We start from the raw sequence: 26,674 nt of genomic DNA, 5'->3' as shown, positions 1-26,674 counted from the left end.
CGGCTACGGCCAGGACAGCTGAACTGTAAAGGTTACTTAATACCCAGACCGATAGCACCAGGGCTTGAGAGGGATCTAGTAGTGGCCAAGCTGTTTTGTTGTCAGTTCTATCCTCTTTACAGCGAATCAATGACAAGTTGGATAGGATGGACTCAGGAACCCAATTAAGTTCTCCATCAGCACTGGTTACTCCTGATTCCGCTAATCCCCCCAGCACCCAATCTGGTAATATCCCAATTGGCCCTAAGAACCCGCATATTATTAACCCTGCACATATGGTACCGGCTAACATTAAAAAGGACATCTTGAAGGGGAAAGACGTGAATTTAGTCTCACTCCTCATTGCCTCCCAAGATGTCCTGGAGAACAAGACTTGCGCTTATTATGACGAGTTTGTAGTTTTTAAATCCAGCGGTCCCCGACCTGAATTGCAAATTATGCATACTGGAATTTGTTCTCGCATTTGGGATATATTGGGATGTGGTTTGTTCAGTATATCCTGACAGGAGGGAAGAATTTGATCTTTACCTCCAGAAGCTGGTGGACTTGGTGCACAAGTATGGTGGCACATCCTTTTACGACTACCACCGTTCTTTCTCTGCAATGGCGTCTGCGTTACTGATCCAATTCAACTACCAAGCAGACTGGAGTATGTTGGATACGGAAGTGTTTTGTAGACACTTTGTGGGCCTCAAGACATTAGCTTGTACTGTCTGCTCATCCACTTCCCACACCACTAACTTATTCCCAAATACTCAGGAAGTGAGTGCCTTTTACCCCAACCCGACTACCACAGCTAGACCTCACAGGGTTCTGAAAGATAAATTGGGACGGAATATTGTGTTTTTAGGAAAGTCACAAATCTGTAACAATTTCAATGCAGGCACTTGCGGTTACAGTGCCTGCAGGCTGTTGCATCTGTATGCTCACAGTGTTTCCGGGCACATTCTAAGACTATATGCCCTAATAAATTATACCCTAAGCTTTATCTTTCATTTGTCAATATATAATCACTACTTAGGGAATTGTTGCACAACCACCACTCACAACATCTAGTGGAATATTTAGTGTCTGGGTTTTACGAATGGGTTTCACAAAGGTATCCTTTACATGCCCTCAGGAATAGTCGAATGCAACAACTTACAGACAGCTCTCGCTAACACTGACACTATCAATGAGCTGATCAAGAAAGAGGTAGATCAATAGTTTTGCTAGGTCCATTCAACGCGCCACCTTTTTCCATATGGAGAACTAACCCCATAGGTGTGGTCACTGGTAAAACTTCTAATAAGCAAAGGTTAATCATTGACTTCTCTGCTCCCCACGCTACTACAACACCTACTCTTAACTCTCTCACTCCAATACATTACCATTGATAATGCTATAGATGCCATCCTGTCAGCCGGAGTAGGAGCTTGGCTTAGCAAAACAACAAACTGAACGCCTTCAAGGTCCTGCCCAGTCACCCTTCACTCTGGCATTTACATGGTGTTAAGGGGGAAGGGTTATACTATTTTTTCACATGTCTCACTTTTGGTTCAAAAAGCAGTTCAAGGATCTTTGATATGTTCACTGAGACGTTGTGTTGGATGCTACTTAATATCTGTAGATGCCCCACAGTGATTTATTACCTGGAGGACTTTCTGACTGTAGAAGATAACTTACATCCTCCAACCAGCCTCCATGCTGCTATACAACTGTTTGAGCATTTGGGCATTCCTGTGTCACCAAGTAAGACTGAAGGTCCTGATGCTACTATCAATTGGGGTCAATTCCTATGCAAGCCAGCCTCCCCACTGGAGAGATTGAACACATTTTATCCTGTATCAACCAGCACCTTGAAGCAGGTTCTTGCAATAGGAGGGAACGTCAATCATTGTTGGGTTCCCTCAATTTTGCTATAAAGATCATTCCAGATTACTTTGTCTTTTTCCCCTATTTCAGTTGGATTCCTCCCACATTGTGCTAGATCTGCACGCCACCGCCAACTTACGCATGTGAAGGGAATTCCTGCTAACTTGGAATGGGAAAAGCATATTTATTCCAGTACTAACTGGCAAGTCTTTTTTAATCTGGACAGATGCTGCTGCCACATCAGTTTTGCAGCAATATTTGGCAATAAATGGATGTGGGGTAACTGGCCAGATGAAATTAAGGAGGTCCCTGAATTCAGCATTGTTTGAACTTTATCCGATTGTGGCAGCTGCAGTCAAATGGGGCGCATGCTGGTTAGGTAATACGGCACAGTGCTTTTCCGACAACATGGACATGCCATATTGTTAACCAAGGAGGCTCGTCATCTCTGACCATCATGCGTTTCATGAGGAAGTTAACTTTACTAGCTACTAGACATAATTTTTTCTTGATATGTGCACATGTTCCTGGATTCCTGAATGTTGCAGCTCATCATTTGTCTCGATCTCAATTTCAGGTGTTCCGGGCAGCAATGCCAACAGCAGTCCAGGTTGCTAACCCGGCACCACAGTGGCAGGAACTGATCATGGACTAGATAATCTACTAGCTCATGGGCATTACCTCTCACAATTAGGTCTTTCTGCTAACACGAGGAAATCTTATGATAGGGCTTTTCATAATTTAATAGATTTTTGCTTCAGATTCACATTATAGACAAATTCTCTATGGAAACTGTGGTTGCGTTTATTCCCTTTTTCCAATAAAATTATACCTTACAGGCATTCAACATCATATCATCACCACATGGCCTAATAAACAACGGTTCCTTTTGTCCTACCAGGTAAAAAGCCATATTGAAACGTATCAAAGATTCCACCCCCATACCTACACCTTCTAGACTACCAATCCACGATCACCTGTTCCAATCACTTTCAGACCTCCTAAATACCTCGCCATTCAAAACCCAGACAAATCACGTAATTAAAACTGCCATTTATTTGGCGTTCTAAGGGTTTCTCCGACCGCGGGAATTCACCACCACTAACTCCAACTCCACTGACTTCATCACAAGAATACATCTGGTAAAATCAGACGACCACTATGTACTTTCACTACACCACACAAAAACTAGCGGAAGGGGGCAGACAGTAAAAATTAAGTATTATCCCACAAGCAATCAATGGTGCCCCGTTAAAGTTTTTGATCACTACCTTTCCTCCAGTCAAAGTTCACCAAACTCACTGCTTGCTTTACATGGAAATACACTCACTACTAGTAGATTTATGCTTTAAGTTAGAATGTTATTGGTATGGTTAGGGGTTAACTTCCGAATGTCCGAAGTGCCGAGGTCCCGAAGTTCCGAAATTACTGAATTTCCGAAGTTCCGAAGTGCTGAAGTTCCGAAGTTCCGAAGTGTCAATGTGCCGAAGTTCCGAAGCACAGTATTGCCTAAGTACTAATATACTTACCCAGTGAAAGAAGAAGAATCTTACAGTGTACAGGCATTTCCCGGTTACGAACTCCCTTTTTAAGTTTTCCCGCCTTTACGAACGTTTTTCCGATGCGCGCACCATTTTATTTCTGCCGACATTTTGTTTCGGCGATCTGTGGATGCGGACCGCGGAGCGTGTTTGGAGGCACTGGAAAAGGAATTTGAGGCCAACAGAGTGAACAGGAGTGAAAGGTAAGTTTAAATTCTGTATAATTAGCTTTGTCTTTATTTTCAATTTGAGTATTTTTCTGTTTAGAGCAGGATGTAACAGAAACTGAATGGATGGCACGGTGTACAGTACATGAGTGATAGTATGTGATGTACTGTACTATAATTGTATTAACACCTGCATAGAGTTTTGATAGAGTTTATGAAACACTATGTAAAGGTATAGATCTGGAGTTCCATTTCTAATTTATGTATGTCTATGTATGTAATTTGTCTTAGATATTAATATGAAGTTACTTGTATATTCCCTATTTTTTTAATAAATAAAACAACTTTTTCCAGATAAAAATAAAAATAAAATATGATTAGGGTTTCCATATTTGATGTGTGAAGATACTTGTAACGGACCGTTTCAGCATAAAAGGGGAAAAATCAGTTTAGGCGATAATCCCCTTTTCTAAAGACAGGCACAGCTACTGCAGAACATCACACTCCCGATCTGGATACGAAATAACACTCCGAACTGGAACAGCTGAACAAGAAAAGCATACAATCGGCTTACACTCTTGGCAGTCAGCTTACAATCCAATCCCCCCCAAGAACGAGACGACACTTCATTTTGAGGGTTAAGCAGGAACTGTGGACTGGGACACCCAGTCTGGCTTTTATTACAAACAAGTACATACAGGACACTCCCAGGGGGAGGATGAAATTAACCAATCACATGGATGTACCTCCCACACATTTCCTCCCCTTAGATTAACACTTAACACAATTATACCGTACACCTTTTTCCCCAATTCCTGGATGTACCCCAAATACATAGGCTACACCTCCAAAACAGGTATCCCCTGATAGCCCTTATTCAGGGGGACAACATATGCAAGAATCAGCCCATTCGGATAAACGGTTCGGGAGTTATGGGACTTTAAAGTATTGACCGACCGCATGGGTAAAGTATCCGAAAACAGTTCCATGCATTTTGGCCCTGCGGTCGGTCACAAACAAGGGAATGAAAACAGGCGAATTGCCTGTGTTATAGAGCCTGGAGAGGGTTTGAATGAATTCCCTTGTTTATGGGGTTCTTTCTACCGAACGGCGGGTCATTCGGTAGTTTCCATACGAATTTCTGGAAGTATGGAGGTCTCAGCGGTGTTTGCCTAGTCAAGTGTCCGATTTTAGTTCCAGACACTCGACGGCAAAACACCGCTGTTCGGTAGTTTAAGATGGCCGCCGCCACGTGTTGGTTTCCTGAATGGCGGCCACCCAGAGGACACAGAACACATTACATGATTGCCAATTACCCGTTTGCAACATTGTTGCAAACGGTAATTGGAGGCACACTTAATCCTGGGTGGTCTGGTTGTTCGGTAGTTTCCTCAATACAATGAATGGAGTGATTCTACCGAACAATCAGATGAAGGCTGCATATATATATATAACCCAGGTTAACTGCATACATAAATACATATACAATATACAGGCAGTACAATAGGATATGCTTCACAGTCTTAAAGGGACAGTAGTCCCAAAATGTCCATTGCTGATTTTAAAGGGCCAGTAGCAGCAATATAAATTAGTACATGCCCAAATATAGTCTTTAAAGTGCAATATGTCCAGGGGCCATAGTCAGCGGGCAGGAGGCTAGCAGCCAGGCTTCTCCAGCCCACAGTGGCGAAGTTGGTTTCGCCACAATTCTCCCCTTTACCAATTAGACTAACAGGGTATCTGACCTCCTGCCGGTCAGTGCCCTGGTTAGTCCAGCAACCCACCCACAGAACAGAAGTAGTAGAGCAGCCCACCCATAATAAACAGTTACCACATCTGGGTGAGAGAGAATTTTGTCCAAGTTCAGGTGCCTCCCCACGGCTGGGTGAGAGACTGATAGGCTGCCTTGGTGGTTTGCTGAGGGGGCAGAGACCAGCGGTACTCTGTCCTGTTGCCAGCACTACCACGGGAGTAGTCTGGTGGGAGCCTGGCTGCTGGAGACCGACTGTCTCCCCTTTAGATATATTGCTCTGTGGCTGGGGGACAGGACCGACCGTCCCTACCCCTGGGGCTGTAAGTGCAGAGACTACGGTCCCATCTGCACAGATGTGGGGCTTAACATCTCCCCTTGGTGGGTTAGGCTGCCGCTGGAGAGAGGGTGTAACAAGCTCCTCTCTCTGGACGGTAAACTGCCGCTGGGGAGGGGGGTTAGCAGGCTCCTCTCCCTGCCACTCTCTCTGCTGGTGGAAAGGGGGACCAGCTGTCTCCCCTTTCATTCTCTTGTCCGGCTGCTGGGGTGCGAGACTGACTGTCTCTGCTCCCTGCAGGACACACTGTCGCTGGGGAGGATGGACGACACCATCAGCTCCCTGGGATACACACTGCCGCTGGGGAGGAAGGGCGACACCTTCTGCTCCCTGGGACACACACTGCCGCTGGGGAGGATGGACGACACCATCAGCTCCCTGGGGCACACACTGCCGCTGGGGAGGGAGGACGCTGCTCTCCTCTCCCTTCGCTTCACACTGCCTTCTTGGCATCTCACTTTGCTGCTGGGGGGCAGGAACAACAACCTCTGCCCCCTGTAACTCAGCCTGCCGCTGGGGAGGAAGGACTGCACCTTCGGCTCCCTTGGACACACACGGCTGCTGGGGAGGATGGACGACACCATCAGCTCCCTGGGGCACACATTGCCGCTGGGGAGGGAGGACGCTGCTCTCCTCTCCCTTCACTTCACACTGCCTTCTTGGCATATCACTTTGCTGCTGGGGGGCAGGAACAACAACCTCTGCCCCCTGTAACTCAGCCTGCCGCTGGGGAGGAAGGACTGCACCTTCGGCTCCCTTGGACACACACGGCTGCTGGGGAGGATGGACGACACCATCAGCTCCCTGGGCCACACATTGCCGCTGGGGAGGGAGGTCTGCAAACCCCCTGGCCCGCTCTGATTCCCGCGGCAAGTACTCTCGCACTGCTTTCTTCACCTGCTGTATTAGATCCTCTGAGAGGTTGGGTCCGCATATAGCCAGCACCGCGGTGACCTCTCTGTCATACGCCTCTTGAGTGTAGCTGGGTGCCATGCTTGCTCTGCTGCAGTTGGTTCCTTGTAGATAGGGGCGCTGTACGGGTACTGGCGTTGCCCTCACTTTGTAATCCAGGAATGGTGTTGTCTGTAGCTGTCCCTCTGGTTGTAGGAACGATCCCGCCGCTTGCCACCAATTGTAACGGACCGTTTCAGCATAAAAGGGGAAAAATCCGTTTAGGCGATAATCCCCTTTTCTAAAGACAGGCACAGCTACTGCAGAACATCACACTCCCGATCTGGATACGAAATAACACTCCGAACTGGAACAGCTGAACAAGAAAAGCATACATACATAGTTACATAGTTAGATAGCTGAAAAGAGACTTGCGTCCATCAAGTTCAGCCTTCCTCACACCTGTTTTTTGCTTTTGATCCAAAAGAGGAAAAAAAAAAAAAAAAAAAAAAAAAACCCAGTTTGAAGCACAATTTTGCAACAAGCTAGGACAAAAAATTCCTTATTGACCCCAGAATGGCAGTCAGATTTATCCTTGAATCAAGCAGTTATTACCCTACATTGAAAGATTATATCCTTGAATATTCTGTCTTTGCAAGTATGCATCTAGTAGCTGTTTGAACATCTGTATGTGTCATGCCTTAACTATAATATCCCCTTACTTCCTGGTTCCACGGAGCTTAGCCACACCTCTTCATGACTCGGTCTCCCTATTTAATCTGACCGCACCAGCTGATCGAGGCTGGATTAGTGAACTACGTTCTGTACTCACGAACCGGCTGCAACTTAGTTGTGAAATCCTGCTGTTACCGGACCGGAATAGAAGACTTCAAGTTCCCTTCGCCTCTCCTCATCCACGGCTAAAGCTGAACTCTATCCATGCAGGATAATCTGCCTCTGAGGAATCTCGGGAACCAGTGTTCTATAAGCCGGAAGCTAAGTAAAACTTCTCTGATAAACGTTGCATCTAAAGCTGTTATTTCCTGTCTCCAAAGTCCTTCGTTAAAGCCAACCGTTACAGCTAACTTCAACACATACTTGTCTCAGTTAGCTGCATCTATCTTTCTTCAGTTAAAGTCTATGGAACAGCTATTGCAACTTCTTATCATCTAATTAACTAATACTACTAAAGGACTCTTGCTGCTTCAGTTCCGTTTACTCCTTAAAGCTACAGTGCATGTAACTGTGGATTTCATTTATCGTTTATTACTTAATGCTACAGTACCTGTATATTGGAATTAAAGTCAATACCAATTACTTCTAATAAATATTCGAACTATAAGAAATCTGCAGTTGTGTTCCTTCATATGAAATGTTTAAACGTGACAGTATGGACTCTGATAAAACCACTTCTTCAGGCAGAGAATTCCACATCCTGATTGTTCTTACAGTAAAAAAACCTTTCCTTTGCCTTAGACGAAATCTTCTTTCTTCCAGTCTAAACGCATGGCCTCGTGTCCTATGTAAAGTCCGGTTTGTGAATAGATTTCCACACAATGGTTTGTATTGGCCCCGAATATATTTGTATAATGTTATCATATCCCCTCTCAGGCGACGTTTTTCTAAACTAAATAGGTTTAAATTTGTTAACCTTTCTTCATAGCTGATATGTTCCATTCCTTTTATTAATTTTGTAGCCCGCCTCTGCACTTTTTCTAGTGCCATGATATCCTTCTTTAGAACAGGTGCCCAAAATTGCACAGCATATTCAATATGTGGTCTTACCAGTGATTTATAGAGAGGCAAAATGATATTCTCGTCCCGAGAATGAATGCCCTTTTTCATGCATGACAATACCTTACTGGCCTTGGCCACTGCTGATTGACATTGCACATTGTTGCATAGTTTGTTGTCTATAACAATTCCCAAGTCCTTTTCGTGTGTTGTTATCCCTAATTCGCTTCCATTAAGGGTATACGTTGCTTGTGTATTCTTTACGCCGAAGTGCATAACTTTGCATTTTTCAACATTAAATTTCATCTGCCATTTGAGTGCCCAGTCCTCCAGTCTATCTAAATCCTTCTGCAGCAAAGTAATATCTTGCTCACATTGTATTATTTTACAAAGTTTTGTGTCATCTGCAAACACTGAAACATGACTTTCAATGCTGTCTTCAAGATCATTTATAAAAATGTTAAATAGAAGGGGTCCCAGAACAGACCCCTGAGGGACACCACTTGCCACCTCTGTCCAGCTTGAAAATTTACCATTAACGACAACTCTTTGTATTCTGTTTTTAAGCCAATGTTTTACCCAAGAACAAGCATTTTCATCGAGACCGATTTCCTTGAGTTTGAACACTAATCTTTTGTGTGGAACTGTATCAAATGCCTTGGCAAAATCCAAATAGATCACATCCACTGCAACACCCTGATCTATACTTCTACTTACTTCTTCGTAGAACGCAATCAAGTTAGTTTGACATGACCTGTGCTTCATAAAACCGTGCTGATTTTTGCTGATAACCATATTCTTCTCAAGGAATTCTTGAATATTATCCCTTAATAACCTTTCAAATATTTTACCAGCCACAGAAGTTAAGCTCACAGGTCTATAATTTCCAGGCAAGGATTTTGAACCCTTTTTGAATATAGGAACCACATCTGCCTTCCTCCAATCCTCCGGAACACTTCCTGAAAGAAAAGAATCTTGAAAGATTAAAAACAGAGGTTCACTTATTTCTACACTTAGTTCCTTAAGTACACGTGGATGGATACCGTCAGGCCCTGGAGCTTTGTTTATATTAACTTTCTTTAGTTGCTGCAGCACATTGTCTTGAGTTAACCAATTACAATTATTCTGCAAGTTTTTAGTGATGTGGAATTATTAAAAAATTACTATTGTACTTGTATTGAATTATTGTACTAACTCCATTTTAACCTTATACTGTGACTTCCTCCTCCATTTTGTCCCCCTAACCTGACTTCTTCAATCCTCCATTTTGTCCTCATGACTTAACTTGTTCATTTTAAAATTACATTACGTGACTGAACTTCTCAACCCAATTAGTACAGTAGACAAAGACTGTGTTTTCCTACAAGGACAAATACCAGGAGGTGCTGGTTACTCCTTAAGACTTGCCGGCTACTCCTTAGAATTTGTAAGATAGTATAGTTTGAAGGCCACAGAACACAGTAGTAATGAAATGTTCTATTCATAAGAGACCTTGCACCTGGACATGAAGCCTGATATCATTGACCGTGTAAAATGACGTTTAGGACCCCCTTATCCCCACCCGTGTCCAGAATAATCCCACCTCTGATGGGTGGGCACGGGACTAACCTTTTTTTATTTTTGAACCAATAGGTAAGACACTAACACCGACACTTAACAATTAATCCAATTGATGGTGTTTATTTGCTGATATTCTAATAATCAATGATGACGCAAAATGCCTCTTAAAAGGGCCTGCGCGCCCGCTTTTTCTTCACTTGCCAATAAACTTTCTCGAAGTTATTTTAACCTGAACCTCGTGTGTCAGACTTAATTACTTCAGCGTATATACGCAATTTAACTTTATTGATTTGGACAGGAACAGATAGACATTTGAACATTTTGGTTTACTTTCAAAAAGTACCATAACAACTTGGCGCCCAACGTGGGGCATCGGGCTATGTCCGGCCGGTGAGCCGTCCTAAGGAAGACAAGGGTGGACGGAGGAATCCAGGGGGAAGGAAGGGAGATTGATCACCTCCAGATACACGGTAGAGACTTCTGCAGAGCCACCGGTACGTTCCGGCCCCTTTGATTGACCCGTCCACGTGTCTGTGACTGCTTCCCGGGAGGACATCAAAGACAGGTAATATCTTGCCCGGTGTCTCGTTACTCACTTGTTTACCTGCATTTTAGTCTATCTGTTGCCTGGGTGTGTTTGAATTGTTTGCCTGTTTCCCCATTTTGAGATAAAGGGGGGGTGGACCTGCAGGGGATTTGCCTGGGGTTCTGTCTTGCTTGTTTTCCCCTTTTTGGGATAAAGGGGGGTGGACCTGAGGGGATTTGCCTGGGTCTTCGGTTTGTCTGCTTATCCGTTTGTATTTTGCCCCTTTTTGGGATAAAGGGGGGGTGGACCTGTGGATGTGTTCCTGGGGGTCTTCTGTTGCCTGTTTTACAGTCTAGCTAGCGTTTTGGTAACCCACAGCTTTGGCTGAGGGGAGTCCGGTTTTGGTAACCCACAGCTTTGGCTGAGGGGAGTCCGGTTTTGGTAACCCACAGCTTTGGCTGAGGGGAGTCCGGTTTTGGTAACCCACAGCTTCGGCTGAGGGGAGTCCGGTTTTGGTAACCCACAGCTTCGGCTGAGGGGAGTCCGGTTTTGGTAACCCACAGCTTCGGCTGAGGGGAGTCCGGTTTTGGTAACCCACAGCTTTGGCTGAGGGGAGTCCGGTTTTCTTTGGTAACCACAACCCTGAGCGCTGGGGCTTGTGGAATTCCAGTTTTCTGTTTTATTTGTGAGGGGGGCTCTGTTTCCTGGGGGGATTCAAGTAGGCATTGCTTGTTTTCCGTGTCCGCTGGTAGTGAGACTTACGAAAGTCGTTTTCCGAGCGGAGACACTACGGGGTTGAGGGGGGTGACTTTGGAGTAAGCACATGAGTAAAGGAAAGGGATTATTGTTGATTTCATTTGAACTGTGATGTATGCACTGTATTTCAATTGTATTGTTGTCTTGTTTGTCTAATTAGGAGTCTCATGAGCTCCTGTGTCTGTCTCTAAGGATTTTCCTTGTCTTTCATCTTTTCTATACTTCCTATATTATTATACTATCCACTCCCATTCCTCTTAAAAGAGAAGTGATTGGTCACACACTTCTCACCTCGCTCCAATCCGTGTCTACCACCCCGGGTAGGCGGATTCAGTGACTAGTCTACGTTTTGGGAAGACGCACCTGAGAAAGTTTTACGGTTCTCGGGTGGCAGTCGAGCATTGTAGACGTTCTTGTTCAGTCTTCTCTCTCTCTCTCTCTCTATATCCAGGACACTGGTATAGGGGTAAAGGGATTATGGGACAGGATTTAAGCAAGCCCAGTAGGGGCTGGTTAGCATGTGATTTGGTGGAAAACAGAGAGGGTGAGGAGATGGTTAAAGGTGTTGAAAAGATTGCAAAAGTATGTAAAATTACTGTACCAACGGGTGGAAGATTGCAACCAGAAAGTTGGCGTAAGTTACTGGCAGAAATGAAAGGCAAGCTTACAGATAATGGTTTATTAAAGACTGCTGAAGCATGGTACAGAGTAGCGAAGGCTATTCAGCTAGAAGGTTGGGTTGAGGAAGAGATAAATCACAAAGGTGTGAAATTGTTTGTGTATCATAATAACTGTGTTGCTGGGGTTTACCCTCAGCCAGCGCCCCAAAGTGGCGCCCAGGGGACGTCTATCCCCAAGGTTCAGTCAGCAGTAGGTGATAGCCAGCTGACTATGTTCCCCACTCCCAATCCTCCTAACACCCATCCCGTCACCTCCCCTGTCTGCCCGGGCCTGAATTCTGATGGATCTTTCTTTTCCCCCTCCCCGCCTCTAACATTCCCATCATCCTCATCCATCCCTACGCTACCTGCTGTACCTCCCCCTAAAATCTCACCTGCCATTCCTTCCCTACACTCTCTCTCCGTTAATGATCCCCTCCCCTCTTCCTCCGCCCAACTAACCGCCTCCTCCACCCTTGTCCCGGCTCCTCCCTCTACACCCACCCCTACCAATCCCTCTCCGTCCCCCCCTATTTCCACCCTAGCTCAATACCCCACCTCCTTCCCTTCCCCAGCCTGGCCCTACCCCTTCCCATATCCCATGGCCCTGCCCTATCCCGGATATCCACTCCCCACTCCCCAAGCCACTCCCCAGGTTCCGGTCATGCCCAGTCCGACACAGTCTGCCCCGGATGTGCCCTCTTCCAACATGGCCGCTGCTTCTTCCCTTAACCCTAATGTAGTACCTTCTCCGGCCACCAATATGGCGGCCCCCAGTTCGGCCCTGATGCCGGTAATCCCCGGTGACTACCTATCCCCAGGTTATGACTCACTAGCCACCCCTGCATCTGGGGCTCGTTCCCAACCACCGATACTTTCACCTCATTCGGGCCCTGCACCACGCAAAAGAGCCAATATCATAGAATTCGATGATGACGAGATGGACAGGGTGTCCCATGTCTCATCGGAGCTTGCCGCGGGAGCCCCAACTCATCGTTCTATCGATGACCCCTTTGGCCACAAGGGTCGGGGAGAACAGGCCCCTCCTAAATATGTTGCTTTCAATCCCACTCAAGCTAGTGCTCTAATGAAATCACTCCCCGACCCAGAAAAACAGCCTATGCCCTTCTACCGAGGGGTAGTTCAAATTCAAAAGACTTATTCCGCCGCATGGCGTGATCTACTGAGTATTTGTGCTATTAAAGCAGGGGATGCATATTGGCCGAGCATGGCCCGACACCTCAGTACTGATCTACTCAGCAGTGATGTTGATTACCCCTCTGGAGTAACTTTTTGCACTCAACTAAGAGAATGGGCTAAGGACAAACTTGCGGATCAGGCTGCTGGCCTTACTGATGTTATTCAAGAAAAAGGAGAATCAGTGGAAAGGTTTCATGCAAGACTGTACCAAATGTTTACAGATTTGGGGTTTGATCTCACTGACAAGATTCATTCACAAATGTTGTCCGGTGCGTTTGTCCAAGGTGTTAAAGACCCAATACGAAAGGGAATCATTGCCGCACGCCCCGAATATAAGGTTGTTCCCCTAGATACCTTACTCCTAGTTGCTAGGGGCCTAGAGTCTGCCCAGACCCTTAGAAGGCCAAATTCTGCTCCCCTCATGGTGGCACGCACTACCCCTATTCCCAAGGGTACCCGACCAGAGGAAGGTGTTTGTTTTAATTGCAAGGTCAAAGGGCATTTTAAAAGTGATTGCCCGGAACCCAAGAGAGAGCCAAGAAAGCCACACAGGCCTGCCCCAGCCCCTAAGGCTGAGAAGGAGGTTCCAATAATTGAGGAACCAGATGACTAGGAAATTGGCAAGCCTGTGTCATTAACCCCTGTTATGGCAGTGTCTACAGGGGATAAGGGGGGGCCACTTGCTACAATAACTTTGCCTATTGAAGGCCACCCTACCACATTTCTTGTTGACACAGGTGCAGCCCGTAGTGTTCTAAGAGAACAAGACCTGCCAGACCCATCTTTCCTGTCCAATATTGATGTCTCTTGTGTTGGAGTGGATGGCCAGCCAAGACACAGCCCTTTAACAACTCCACTACGAGTTGGCTCTAGCCTGCTTGCTCGTTTTGTGGTATCCTCCACTTGCCCAATTAACCTGTTAGGTGCTGATGTTCTCTCCCGCCTGCAGGCATCCATCACCTTCACCTCAGATGGGCAAATAGAAATGACTACACCCCTATCTGAACTGGACACCTCAGCCTCTGATGCTGCATTTGGAAAAGCCCCGTGAGAAGGCAGCAGAATTAAAGTCCAATTTCCCAGAGGTATTAAAAACACAAGTGCCCGCCAAGTTATGGTCCTCAGGCCCAGAGGACACAGGTCACCTAAATGTTCCCCCTGTGGTGGTTAAGCTTATTCCAGGAGCTAAGTTACCGAGAAAACCACAATATCCATTGAAACCAGCACAGGCTGTTGCCATTTCTACCCACATCAAGGCACTCTTGGAGAAGGGTGCTCTAGTGAAATGTAAATCTGAATGTAACACCCCATTATTCCCTGTGAAAAAGAAAACTCCAAAAGGTGAGCCAGAGAAGTACAGGATGGTTCAGGATCTCCGTGCTGTCAATGAAGCTACCGTCCTGGACACCCCCCTTGTACCAAATCCCCACACTCTGCTCTCTGGAGTCCCACCATCTGCAAAATTTTTCACAGTCATTGACCTAGCAAATGCCTTTTTCAGTGTCCCACTGGACCCATCCTGCCAATACCTGTTTGCTTTCACCCATGAAATGCAACAGTATACCTGGACTGTTATGCCCCAAGGGGCACAAAATTCACCAAGTCAATTTGCAAAGGCCATGGCCACCATCCTTGACCCATGGCAAGCTGAACACCCAGAAGTTGTTCTGCTTCAGTATGTGGATGATTTGCTGCTCTGTGGAGATGACATACCCACTACTGAAGAGTGCTCAATTAGTCTGCTTTGTTATTTGGCAGAACAAGGATGCAAAGCTTCGCTCATCAAGCTACAGTTCTGCCAACCTTCAGTAATTTTCCTTGGACATTGCCTATCTCAAGGTACCAGACATCTTACTCGGGACCGGGTAAGAGCTGTGCTGGATATTCCGCCTCCAAGGACTTCTAAGTCTCTTCATGCCTTCCTAGGCCTCATTTCCTACTGCAGAGCATGGATCCCAGAGGCCTCCCTGCTCATGCAACCTCTCTATGACACACTTAAGTCTGACCCCTTCTGCTTAACTAATGAAGCTCTGGACAATTTCAATGCTCTCAAACGTGCCATTGCTTCTGCTCCTGCCTTGGGCCTACCTGACTACTCCAAACCTTTCAAATTATTTGTCTCTGAAAGACAGGGCCATGCAACAGGAGTTCTCACCCAAACTAATGACTTAAGAGGCCGCCAGAGGCCTATTGGATATTTCTCATGCCAACTGGACATTGTGGCCAGAGGGACTCCTTCCTGTCTCAGGGCTGTTTTTGCTGCGAGGGAACTCATTGAAAGAACCTCAGACTTGGTCCTTGGCCACCCTCTGGTTGTTTTGGCCCCTCATGACATCTCTGCCATCATCAACCAAGTCCAGCTTAAGCACGTGTCTCCGGCCAGACACCTGCGCCTACAGTGTCATCTTCTCTTGCCTGACAACATTTCCATCCAAAGATGTCAAGTGCTTAATCCGTCCACTCTTCTTCCACTCCCTGAGGGGGGTATCTATTATGGATTTATCACAGATGAAACCTACATCTACCTGCTCTGTGGATGTATCAAGAAAGTCATGCATCCACATTTGTCATTTCATGAAGATGAGACACCTCTTTGTGAAGGCCCGGATTACGCCTTCTGTACCATGTGGTACAAGCCAAATATTACTCCCGAACCTTGCTATGAAGATGAGCTTTACCACTGGACCGATGTAAAGCTCACTGCACAAGACTTTTATTGTGACTCTGAAGGTAATAGCATGGTCTTGGTCCAGCTACCTCAACAACTTAACTACCTCTACCGCCATTGGGATACCGCTATCCCACATATTCCTGTTACCAAGTTGAAGACAAGGTCATGGAATGATCTTGGGCCCATGGCAAAACTATGGGCCACCATGAATGAAGAACAGCTACAGGAAAATGGTATTGCCAAATACCCAACAACTGACCTTCTGGAAGCATGGCCACGCCATTTCCTGGAAAAGGAATTTCAAGACCTGGTCATAAAGAATGATTATGACCCAGAAACACCTCATGACTGTTTTGAACAGATGAAAATGGAAACAGTGCACTTACCAACTGTGCATGAGAATCCATTACCAGATCCGGATTTTACCCTGTTTGTGGATGGATCAAGATATGCCGATGAAGGAGGAACATATCACACAGGATATGCCGTAACCACAACAGATGAAGTTATCAAATCATCATCCTTACCGCCAGCAATGTCTGCGCAAGAAGCTGAATTACAGGCTCTGACTTCAGCATGCAAAATTTCTAAAGGAAAACGTGCCAACATCTATACAGACTCAAGATACGCTCTGGGTGTGGCACATGACTTCGGCCTAATTTGGAAGACAAGAGGATTTCTTACCACCGCCGGTACACCAGTCAAACACAGCACTGCAATCAAGGAGCTAATGGATGCCCTCCTACTCCCCAAGGAAGTGGCCGTTTTGAAAGTCAAGGCCCATGGGAAATTGGATACAGAAGAAGCAAAGGGCAACCATTTGGCTGATCAGGCTGCTAAGTTAGCGGCCAGGGATCTACAGGAAGTGGATGAAGAAGTGTCCGGACAAGAAGAAGAAGAAGTCCCTATTTTTGCTCTGCAAACTCTTCCTACTGATTTACGAATTTTACAAGAACAGCAAGCTGTAGTCACTCCTGAAGAAATCCAGAAATGGAAAAAGAAAGGAGCTGTCCAAAAGGACGGAATATATTACAACAACTTCAAATTTTGTCTTCCCAGAAATTTGTATCCAGCAGTTGTCCAATGGGCACATGGGCCTGCACACCTGTCAAAAGAATTGATGGCCGCCCTCATACAGAAGTATTATGAAGCACCTGGAATCACAACATTGATCAATAGCTTCTGCAAGGCCTGTGTCATTTGTGCAAAATGCAATCCAGGAAGACCAGTTAAAGTACCTGCGAAACACCTGGCAAAGCCCATGTACCCCTTCCAGCGGATTCAAATTGACCACATCCAAATGCCCAAGAGTGGGCCCCATGAATATGCACTAGTAATAGTGGACATGTTCTCAGGCTGGCCAGAAGCCTATCCAGTGGCCAATATCACTGCAAAAACAACCGCAAGACGCCTACTTACAGATATTGTATGTAGATTCGGACTCCCAGAAGTCATTGAGAGTGATCAAGGCCCAGCCTTTACAGCAACTGTGACTAAAGAAATTTGGACTGCCCTAGGGGTGACTCTAGCCTTCCATACCCCTTACCACCCACAAAGTAGTGGTAAAGTGGAGCGCATGAATGGCACCCTAAAAACCAGAATGTTAAAAATGTCACAAGAAACAAAGATGCCCTGGCCAGAAAGCCTACCAATAGCTTTATTTAGTGTTAGGCACACACCTAGAGGGAAGCATTCACTGTCCCCATATGAGGTTCTATTTGGGACAGCACCCAGGCTAGGTTGTTATTATCCGCAGCAGTTGCAACTCCAATCAGATGTTTTAGTAGACTATGTAACTGAACTTGCAAATGTCCTAAACAAAATACATGCCCAAGTTTTCTCTTCAATTCCAGATCCCGAATTGGATACAGGTTCCCATAACCTACTTCCCGGAGATTGGGTCCTGGTCAAGAAGTTTGTGCGGAAAAATACCCTAGAACCAAGATTTGACGGTCCATTCCAAGTTCTCCTGATTACCGCAACCTCCGTCAAATTGGCCGGTAGGCCAAATTGGACCCACGCTTCCCACTGCAAGAAATCTCCTGCCCCAGAGGAAGCGAATATCGCACAAACATGTATCTCTGGTACATCTTCTCCTTAATTAGCCTTACGAAGGCCCAGCAAGTAGCCATTACCAAAGACACTAGTGGGTACACTTTCTGGTATAATTCATCGTGCACCCAGGTGGCTACTTATACCTTTGACTACTGTGATATTGTAGAATGCCCATTTCCCACACCACAAATCCAGAGCATCTATAGAGATATCCCTCATTCGAAAGACCCATATGTTTGTGTAGTTGACAGGCAATGGGGGCACAATTGTGACCATTGGGGGGCGGCGGGATGGAATGCCGGGCCTGCCTGGGGTTACAAACCAAAAAGTGCCGTATCTAAAGTAGATGATCATGGTAGATCCCTCCTCCAGAGAATGACTTTGAGAAAGCCCGGGGGGAGTACACCAATGAAACTAATCCTTAACATTGAGCATCCAAGCCCAACAGATGCAGACCAGTATGTGATGGGGATGTACTGGAAAAAGGGTTCCTATAAAAAGTTAGGGCATTTCTACCTTAAAGATATGTGCAACTCTTCTGAGTGGCAAGGGGCCACCCATATGGTCCCTAACCCATTAAAACCTCATATCCAGACCTTTCAAGACATGATGGCCATTGCTAACCCCACTTTTGAAGATACCATGGCCGCTGAAACAGGTTTTAATGATGTAAATTTATGGTTAGAATGGATGAGATATAATGCCAATAAGCATAATAGAACCGCATGTTATGTGTGTGGCGGTGCCCGGCCCCACCTGGGTACCGTGCCTTTAATCCTACCAGTAGATATAGAAGAATGTGTTTTAAGCCTTTTTGCCTATCACTATAATTTTAACAGGTCCATATGTATTGCATGGACAAAGGAGTATCCTCTCCTAACCCAGGATGTCAAACCCCCTGATGGTATTACCGTATATAAAGGTAATTACACTTGCTATGCCATGTACGATGGTATTGGTAAATTTGTAGGTAACTTTTCCAAAGGTTATTGTGCTACATACAGAACTGTCCCTGTACGTTTACTGCAGCATCACACTAGGTCATTAGGAGATATTTACTGGTTGTGTGGGGATTTACAGTTAAGATCCAGAATGGACACAGCGTGGTGGGGGGAGTGTACGTTGACTAAGGCCATTATGCCTATACACATTATCTCTGACACACACCTCAACACCCATGGGCCCAGCCACACTAAGATTAAACGTGAAGCCCCAGTAAAAGGAAGTTTTGACCCTCACATTTACATTGATGCCATTGGAGTGCCTAGGGGGGTGCCCAATGAGTTTAAAGCAAGGGATGAAGTTGCTGCAGGATTTGAATCAATTTTTACCATAGTTACCGCAAACAAGAATTTAAATTGGATAAATTACATTTATTATAACCAACAGCGTTTTGTTAATTACACCAGAGACGCCCTCCAGGGGTTGGCCGAACAGTTGCAGGCCACATCCCAAATGACTTTCCAGAATAGAATGGCCCTAGATATGATCTTAGCCGAAAAAGGAGGGGTTTGTAAAATTTTGCCCGACACCATGACATGTTGTACCTACATCCCAGAAAACACAGGCCCTAATGGTAAAGTCACACTAGCCATAGAAAAATTAAATGACCTGTCTGAAGAGTTAAAAAGGAATTCTGGGATAAAAGATCCCTGGGACAGATGGTTTGGTTGGATGACAGGATGGCAAAAGGCTTTAATGCAGATTGGTATGGCTATACTAATTTTTCTTTTTATCTTTGCTCTTCTCTTTTGTTGTATCCTCCCATGTCTGAGAAAATCCCTCATGAAGACTGTTGACCAAGCGGCACCCACTTTCACCCATCTCGAAGTTGATGACCAAGAATCCCAAGACATCAATTCACCCTGTCTGCCGCTGCAAACATTCCCCTTTGTTGATAAAGTGCAGGAATTCTAGGAAGGGACTAGCTTAGGGACAGCATCTGTCAGTGAATGGTAAAGGCCCCGTGTTGGAGAAGTGGTGGATTAGCTGCCATGGGATACCCATGGGTGTGAAGTGTTCGAGAGCCATACTGACGGATGAGTTAGCCTATCAGGGTCAGATCTAGGGACAGACTTGCACTTTGCATTAACACCTAGCTAGCGGCCATGGGGTTTCTGTGCCTTTGGGCTAACACGTCTTCTGATACTAACATAATAAAGTTTTTATCTCTTAGAATCTAACATTTCATAGGGGGGACTGATGTGGAATTATTAAAAAATTACTATTGTACTTGTATTGAATTATTGTACTAACTCCATTTTAACCTTATACTGTGACTTCCTCCTCCATTTTGTCCCCCTAACCTGACTTCTTCAATCCTCCATTTTGTCCTCATGACTTAACTTGTTCATTTTAAAATTACATTACGTGACTGAACTTCTCAACCCAATTAGTACAGTAGACAAAGACTGTGTTTTCCTACAAGGACAAATACCAGGAGGTGCTGGTTACTCCTTAAGACTTGCCGGCTACTCCTTAGAATTTGTAAGATAGTATAGTTTGAAGGCCACAGAACACAGTAGTAATGAAATGTTCTATTCATAAGAGACCTTGCACCTGGACATGAAGCCTGATATCATTGACCGTGTAAAATGACGTTTAGGACCCCCTTATCCCCACCCGTGTCCAGAATAATCCCACCTCTGATGGGTGGGCACGGGACTAACCTTTTTTTATTTTTGAACCAATAGGTAAGACACTAACACCGACACTTAACAATTAATCCAATTGATGGTGTTTATTTGCTGATATTCTAATAATCAATGATGACGCAAAATGCCTCTTAAAAGGGCCTGCGCGCCCGCTTTTTCTTCACTTGCCAATAAACTTTCTCGAAGTTATTTTAACCTGAACCTCGTGTGTCAGACTTAATTACTTCAGCGTATATACGCAATTTAACTTTATTGATTTGGACAGGAACAGATAGACATTTGAACATTTTGGTTTACTTTCAAAAAGTACCATAACATTAGTAGCAATCATTTGCACATCTATTGCCATGGGTTCTTCTTTAATATATACAGAGGAGAAATAGTTATTTAGAATTCCTGCCTTTTCTTGGTCTTCATTAACTAACACCCCCGTTTCAGTTTTAAGTGTACCTATACTTTCATTTTTGGGTTTTTTGGAATTTATGTACTTAAAAAATGCTTTGGGGTTGGTTTTGCTCTCTTTAGCTATCATTTTTTCATTTTGAAGTTTAGCAAGTTTAATTGCCTTTTTGCACGCATTATTTGCTTTCTTATATCTTTTATAAGATGCATCTGATTTGTCTGATTTAAATGCTTTAAATGCCCTTTTCTTATTTTTAATCTCTTGTTTTACTTCTCTACTAAGCCACATTGGTTTTAATTTGTTTCTTTTATACTTATTTCCCAATGGTACATACTGAGAAATGTACCTTTCTAATATTTGTTGGAAGATGATCCATTTATCCTCAGTGTTCTTTTCACTAAAGAGTTTATGCCAGTCAATATATTGTAAAGCTTCCCTTATCTTATTGAAATTGGCCTTTTTAAAATTATATGTTTTAGTATACCCCATGTGCTTTTGTTTTTTTGAGTTTATTTCAAAGGACACTATATTGTGATCACTATTTCCCAAGTGCTCACCTACTTGAATGTTGGTCAAAAGATCAACGTTGTTTGTTAAAACCAGGTCCAGACAAGCGTCCATTCTAGTTGGTGCTTGTACAAGTTGTAACATGAAGTTGTCATTTAACAAGTTTAAAAACCTAATTCCCTTTGCTGAGCTACTAGTCCCTATGTCCCAATTTATGTCTGGGTAATTAAAATCTCCAATAATTAAAGTGTTACCAAGATTTGCAGCTTTCTCAATTTGCTCAAACAGCTGTTGTTCCTCGTCAATATTAACATTAGGTGGTTTATAACATATCCCAACCAATAGTTGGTTTCCCTTCTTTTCCCCCAAGCAGATATTTACCCATAAAGCTTCCACATTTTCCTCATCGCATTCAATTTGCTTAAGATTTGGCTTTAAATCATGGTTGACATACAAACATACCCCACCACCCTTCTTGTTTTTCCTATCCTTCCTAAATAATGTGTACCCAATCGGCTTACACTCTTGGCAGTCAGCTTACAATCCAATCCCCCCCAAGAACGAGACGACACTTCATTTTGAGGGTTAAGCAGGAACTGTGGACTGGGACACCCAGTCTGGCTTTTATTACAAACAAGTACATACAGGACACTCCCAGGGGGAGGATGAAATTAACCAATCACATGGATGTACCTCCCACACATTTCCTCCCCTTAGATTAACACTTAACACAATTATACCGTACACCTTTTTCCCCAATTCCTGGATGTACCCCAAATACATAGGCTACACCTCCAAAACAGGTATCCCCTGATAGCCCTTATTCAGGGGGACAACATATGCAAGAATCAGCCCATTCGGATAAACGGTTCGGGAGTTATGGGACTTTAAAGTATTGACCGACCGCATGGGTAAAGTATCCGAAAACAGTTCCATGCATTTTGGCCCTGCGGTCGGTCACAAACAAGGGAATGAAAACAGGCGAATTGCCTGTGTTATAGAGCCTGGAGAGGGTTTGAATGAATTCCCTTGTTTATGGGGTTCTTTCTACCGAACGGCGGGTCATTCGGTAGTTTCCATACGAATTTCTGGAAGTATGGAGGTCTCAGCGGTGTTTGCCTAGTCAAGTGTCCGATTTTAGTTCCAGACACTCGACGGCAAAACACCGCTGTTCGGTAGTTTAAGATGGCCGCCGCCACGTGTTGGTTTCCTGAATGGCGGCCACCCAGAGGACACAGAACACATTACATGATTGCCAATTACCCGTTTGCAACATTGTTGCAAACGGTAATTGGAGGCACACTTAATCCTGGGTGGTCTGGTTGTTCGGTAGTTTCCTCAATACAATGAATGGAGTGATTCTACCGAACAATCAGATGAAGGCTGCATATATATATATAACCCAGGTTAACTGCATACATAAATACATATACAATATACAGGCAGTACAATAGGATATGCTTCACAGTCTTAAAGGGACAGTAGTCCCAAAATGTCCATTGCTGATTTTAAAGGGCCAGTAGCAGCAATATAAATTAGTACATGCCCAAATATAGTCTTTAAAGTGCAATATGTCCAGGGGCCATAGTCAGCGGGCAGGAGGCTAGCAGCCAGGCTTCTCCAGCCCACAGTGGCGAAGTTGGTTTCGCCACAATACTGTATAACAGTGCATCTAATTGTTCGTCCAAATAACCTTTCTTCTTCATTTTAATGTACCTGTATGCTTTTTCTAATTGTATGTTTTTTGTGTGTGTGCCTGAGATTGATGTGAGTGTGTATAGGAGAGTGAACAGGAGTGAAAGGTAAGGTAAATAACGTGTTTATGTGTGTGTGTGTGTGCCTGAGATTGATGTGAGTGTGCTTAGCAGAGTGAACAGGAGTGAAAGGTAAGGTAGAAAACGTGTTTATGTGTGCGTGTGCCTGAGATTGATGTGAGTGTGTATAGGAGAGTGAACAGGAGTGAAAGGTAAGGTAAAAAACGTGTTTATGTGTGTGTGTGCCTGAGATTGACGTGAGTGTGTATAGGAGAGTGAACAGGAGTGAAAGGTAAGGTAAAAAACGTGTTTATGTGTGTGTGTGCCTGAGATTGATGTGAGTGTGCTTAGCAGAGTGAACAGGAGTGAAAGGTAAGGTAGAAAACATGTTTGTGTGTGTGTGTGCCTGAGATTGATGTGAATGTACTTGGGACTTCTTGCATTTTCCCTAATCCCCCCTCCTCTTCCCTTTCTGTAGACAGACAAATAAAAGTTGTGAAATGTCAGGTTTTAGCTGTTTATCCATATAAAGTGTGTGTGTGTGACATTGTGACATATTTTGGCAGGTAGCATTGCAAGGAGCAGGAGGAGGGCTGAAGAGTCTGAAGAAAGGGGAGAAGGAGTAGAGCTCGAAGGCTCTAAAAATACTGGGAAAAAAAAGGAGCGCTAAAAAATAAAAGGAGTAGAGATTGAAAGCTCTAAAAATAAAAGAAGGAAAAAAAGTGATAAAGGAGAGAGGGACGTTGAGAAAGAAGAAGGAGGAAGGCTTAAGAGAGGTGTGAAATTAAAGAAGGAAAAGGAAAGTGATAAAGGAGAGAGGGACGTTGAGAAAGAAGAAGAAGAAGGAGGAAGGCTTAAGAGAGGTGTGAAATTAAAGAAGGAAAAGGAAAGTGATAAAGGAGAGAGGGACGTTGTGAAAGAAGAAGGAGGAAGGCTTAAGAGAGGTGTAAAATTAAAGAAGAAAAAGGAAAGTGATAAAGGAGAGAGGGACGTTGAGAAATAAGAAAGTGAAGGAGGACTGTCACCAAAAAGAAAGGAGGTTACAGTCGGTGCTTGTAATGAAAATATAAAAAGACGAAAAGCCATAACATTAGAAACAAAATTGAACATCATAACAGACCATGATGCTGGAAATACCACAAAAGAAGTAGCTACCAAATATTCACTAAGTAAATCAACTGTGAGTACAATTTTGAAAGACAGAGAAAAATATTTAAAGAAAGTAAAAAATACGCAATCCCTGCATTCTACTTGGATACGAACAAAGGAAAATGAAAGCCTTATTCCTCACATGGAAAAACTTTTAACAGCATGGATAAGTGATCAAACTGGACGGCTCCATATGCCTGTTACCTGTGCTACCATTTGTGCTAAAGCTTTATCACTTTTTGAGATGCTGAAACAAAGAAAAGGAGGCAACGTTGAAGAAACATTTTCTGCAAGCAGTGGGTGGTTTGATCGGTAAAAAAAAAAAGAGCTGGTTGGCATAACATAAAAATCCTTGGAGAATCAGCAAGTGCCGATACAGAAGCGGCTAAATTATTTCCTGCTAAGTTGGCAGAAATATTGGAAGAGGGAAATTACTCGCCATCACAGGTTTTCAATGCGGATGAAACCGGTCTCTTTTGGAAGCGCATGCCATCAAGAAGCTACATTGCAAAAGAAGAATCATCAATGCCCGGTTTTAAACCAGCGAAAGATCGACTAACTTTATTGCTTGGTGGGAATGCAGCTGGAGACTGTAAGTTAAAACCCATGATGGTGCATCGTGCAGAAAATCCTAGGGCACTTAAAGGAATTGTGAAAAGCACACTGCCAGTCATATGGAAAGGCAATAAAAAAGGGTGGGTTACTGCTTCGCTGTTTGAAGACTGGTTCTCACATTATTTTGTACCTGAAGTGAAAAAATATTGTGAAGATAAATCAATACCTTTTCAAGTTATTCTGCTTGTAGATAATGCACCCGGTCATCCACCCTCTCTTCAACATCACCACCCTAACACCACCCTCAAAATCATATTCTTGCCACCAAATACAACTTCCATTTTGCAACCAATGGACCAAGGAGTTATCGCCACATTTAAAGCACTGTACCTTCGGCAGACATTTGAAATGTTGATTAAAGCAACAGATAATGAGACAGGTCCAAGTCTTAAAGATTTTGGGAGTAAATCATTTAATATTTTAGATGCAATACAAATTACAGCATATGCCTGGAACAACATTGGAGACAACCATGAAAGGTGTTTAGAAAAAGCAATAGTTACTCTTGCCAACAGATTGGACCTGGACGTCTCTGCAACTGACATAAATGACCTTCTTGAAGCGCACAAGGAAGAACTTACAAATGAAGACTTCTTAGATATGGAAGAACAAGAGGAAGTTGAAGAGGTAGAAGATGTTACAGCACCTTAAACTCCTGTTCATTCTTTCACTTTGAAAGGCCTCGAGGAAGCATTTCAACACATGGAAAAGGCAATTAATATTTTTAAGTCGCAAGATTCTAACTTTGAGAGAAGTACCAAAGTTGCTAGAGATCTAAGAAATGCCTATGCCTGCTATAAAGACATTTACAACGAAAAGAAAATAATGTGTTGGAAGCAAACCACTATCACAGCTTGTCTACAGAAAGCTGCTGTGACTAGCTCTGTCTCAAGTGAAACAAGTGAGGTGCAGCCTTCAACAAGTACCAAACAACTGAGGGAGGACTGTGCGGTGCCCCATTCATCAAGTGCAACATGTCTCTTCATTGAGGACGATGATGATTGAGGATATTTTGATGAAAAATTCAATATGGTATGTATTTCTTTAATGTTCCTTCAACATATATGTATTTTTTTATGCCTATATTTTGTATTTGTACTTAATAATTTAGGTTTTCTATAGTTAAATTTCTTGGTCAGGAACGGAACCTATTCTTATTACATTGCGGTCTATGGGAAATTAGTTCTCACTTTATGAACTCTCACTTTATGAACTAGGCTTCGGAACCAATTAGTTTGTAAAGTTGGGAACTACCGTATACAATTTTAAATAAAAAGTATACAAACATAGCCAGGATTCAGCTGTAAGCATTTGCAACACTTACAACAATCAAGTAACATACATTCATATAAAATGTAAGTTACTTGGCCAGTCAGTGTAATGACAGGAATGAATAAGTAGATAACTCCCTAATTCCCACGGTATTAGGGAGCTATCTACTAAAAGGCTGAAAGACCTAAATTGGTCTTTCAGCCAAATTTACTAATACTAAGTAAAGATTACTTAGTATTAGTAAATTATGCCCCTACTCACTATACTGCGAGTAGGAGCATGTCTATTAAGCCTGTGGCTGCTCACTGTTAAAAAAAAAAACAGCCCCGAGCCCCCACCCGCACTTTTAAACTAAAGGGGGGACCAATTGCCCCCACCACTGAGCGGTGGGTGGGGGCCCTAAATTATAACAAGGGTGGGGACATAATTTCTTCCCCCCTGGCCCCCACCCCTGAGCGGTGGGTGAGGGCCCTGAATACTAATAAGGGGGGGGACCTAATGTCCTCCCCCCTAGCCCCCACCCCTGAGCGGTGCGTGGGGGCCCTACAGTAAAAAAAAAAAAGGGGGGACCTAATGTCCTCCCCCCTGGCCCCCACCCCTGAGCGGCAGGTGGGGTCCC

General features: G+C 44.1%; 1 pseudogene; it reads left to right on the top strand.

The window, feature by feature from the left end:
- The first annotated feature begins 146 nt into the window (after positions 1 to 146).
- On the top strand, positions 147 to 25,434 carry LOC134573670 (tigger transposable element-derived protein 1-like; annotated as a pseudogene).
- The last annotated feature ends 1,240 nt before the right edge of the window (positions 25,435 to 26,674 follow it).

The sequence above is a fragment of the Pelobates fuscus genome, chromosome 9, assembly GCF_036172605.1.
Source record: "Pelobates fuscus isolate aPelFus1 chromosome 9, aPelFus1.pri, whole genome shotgun sequence".
NCBI classification, from domain to species: domain Eukaryota; kingdom Metazoa; phylum Chordata; class Amphibia; order Anura; family Pelobatidae; genus Pelobates; species Pelobates fuscus.
This window is presented reverse-complemented; position numbering and strand designations above follow the sequence as displayed.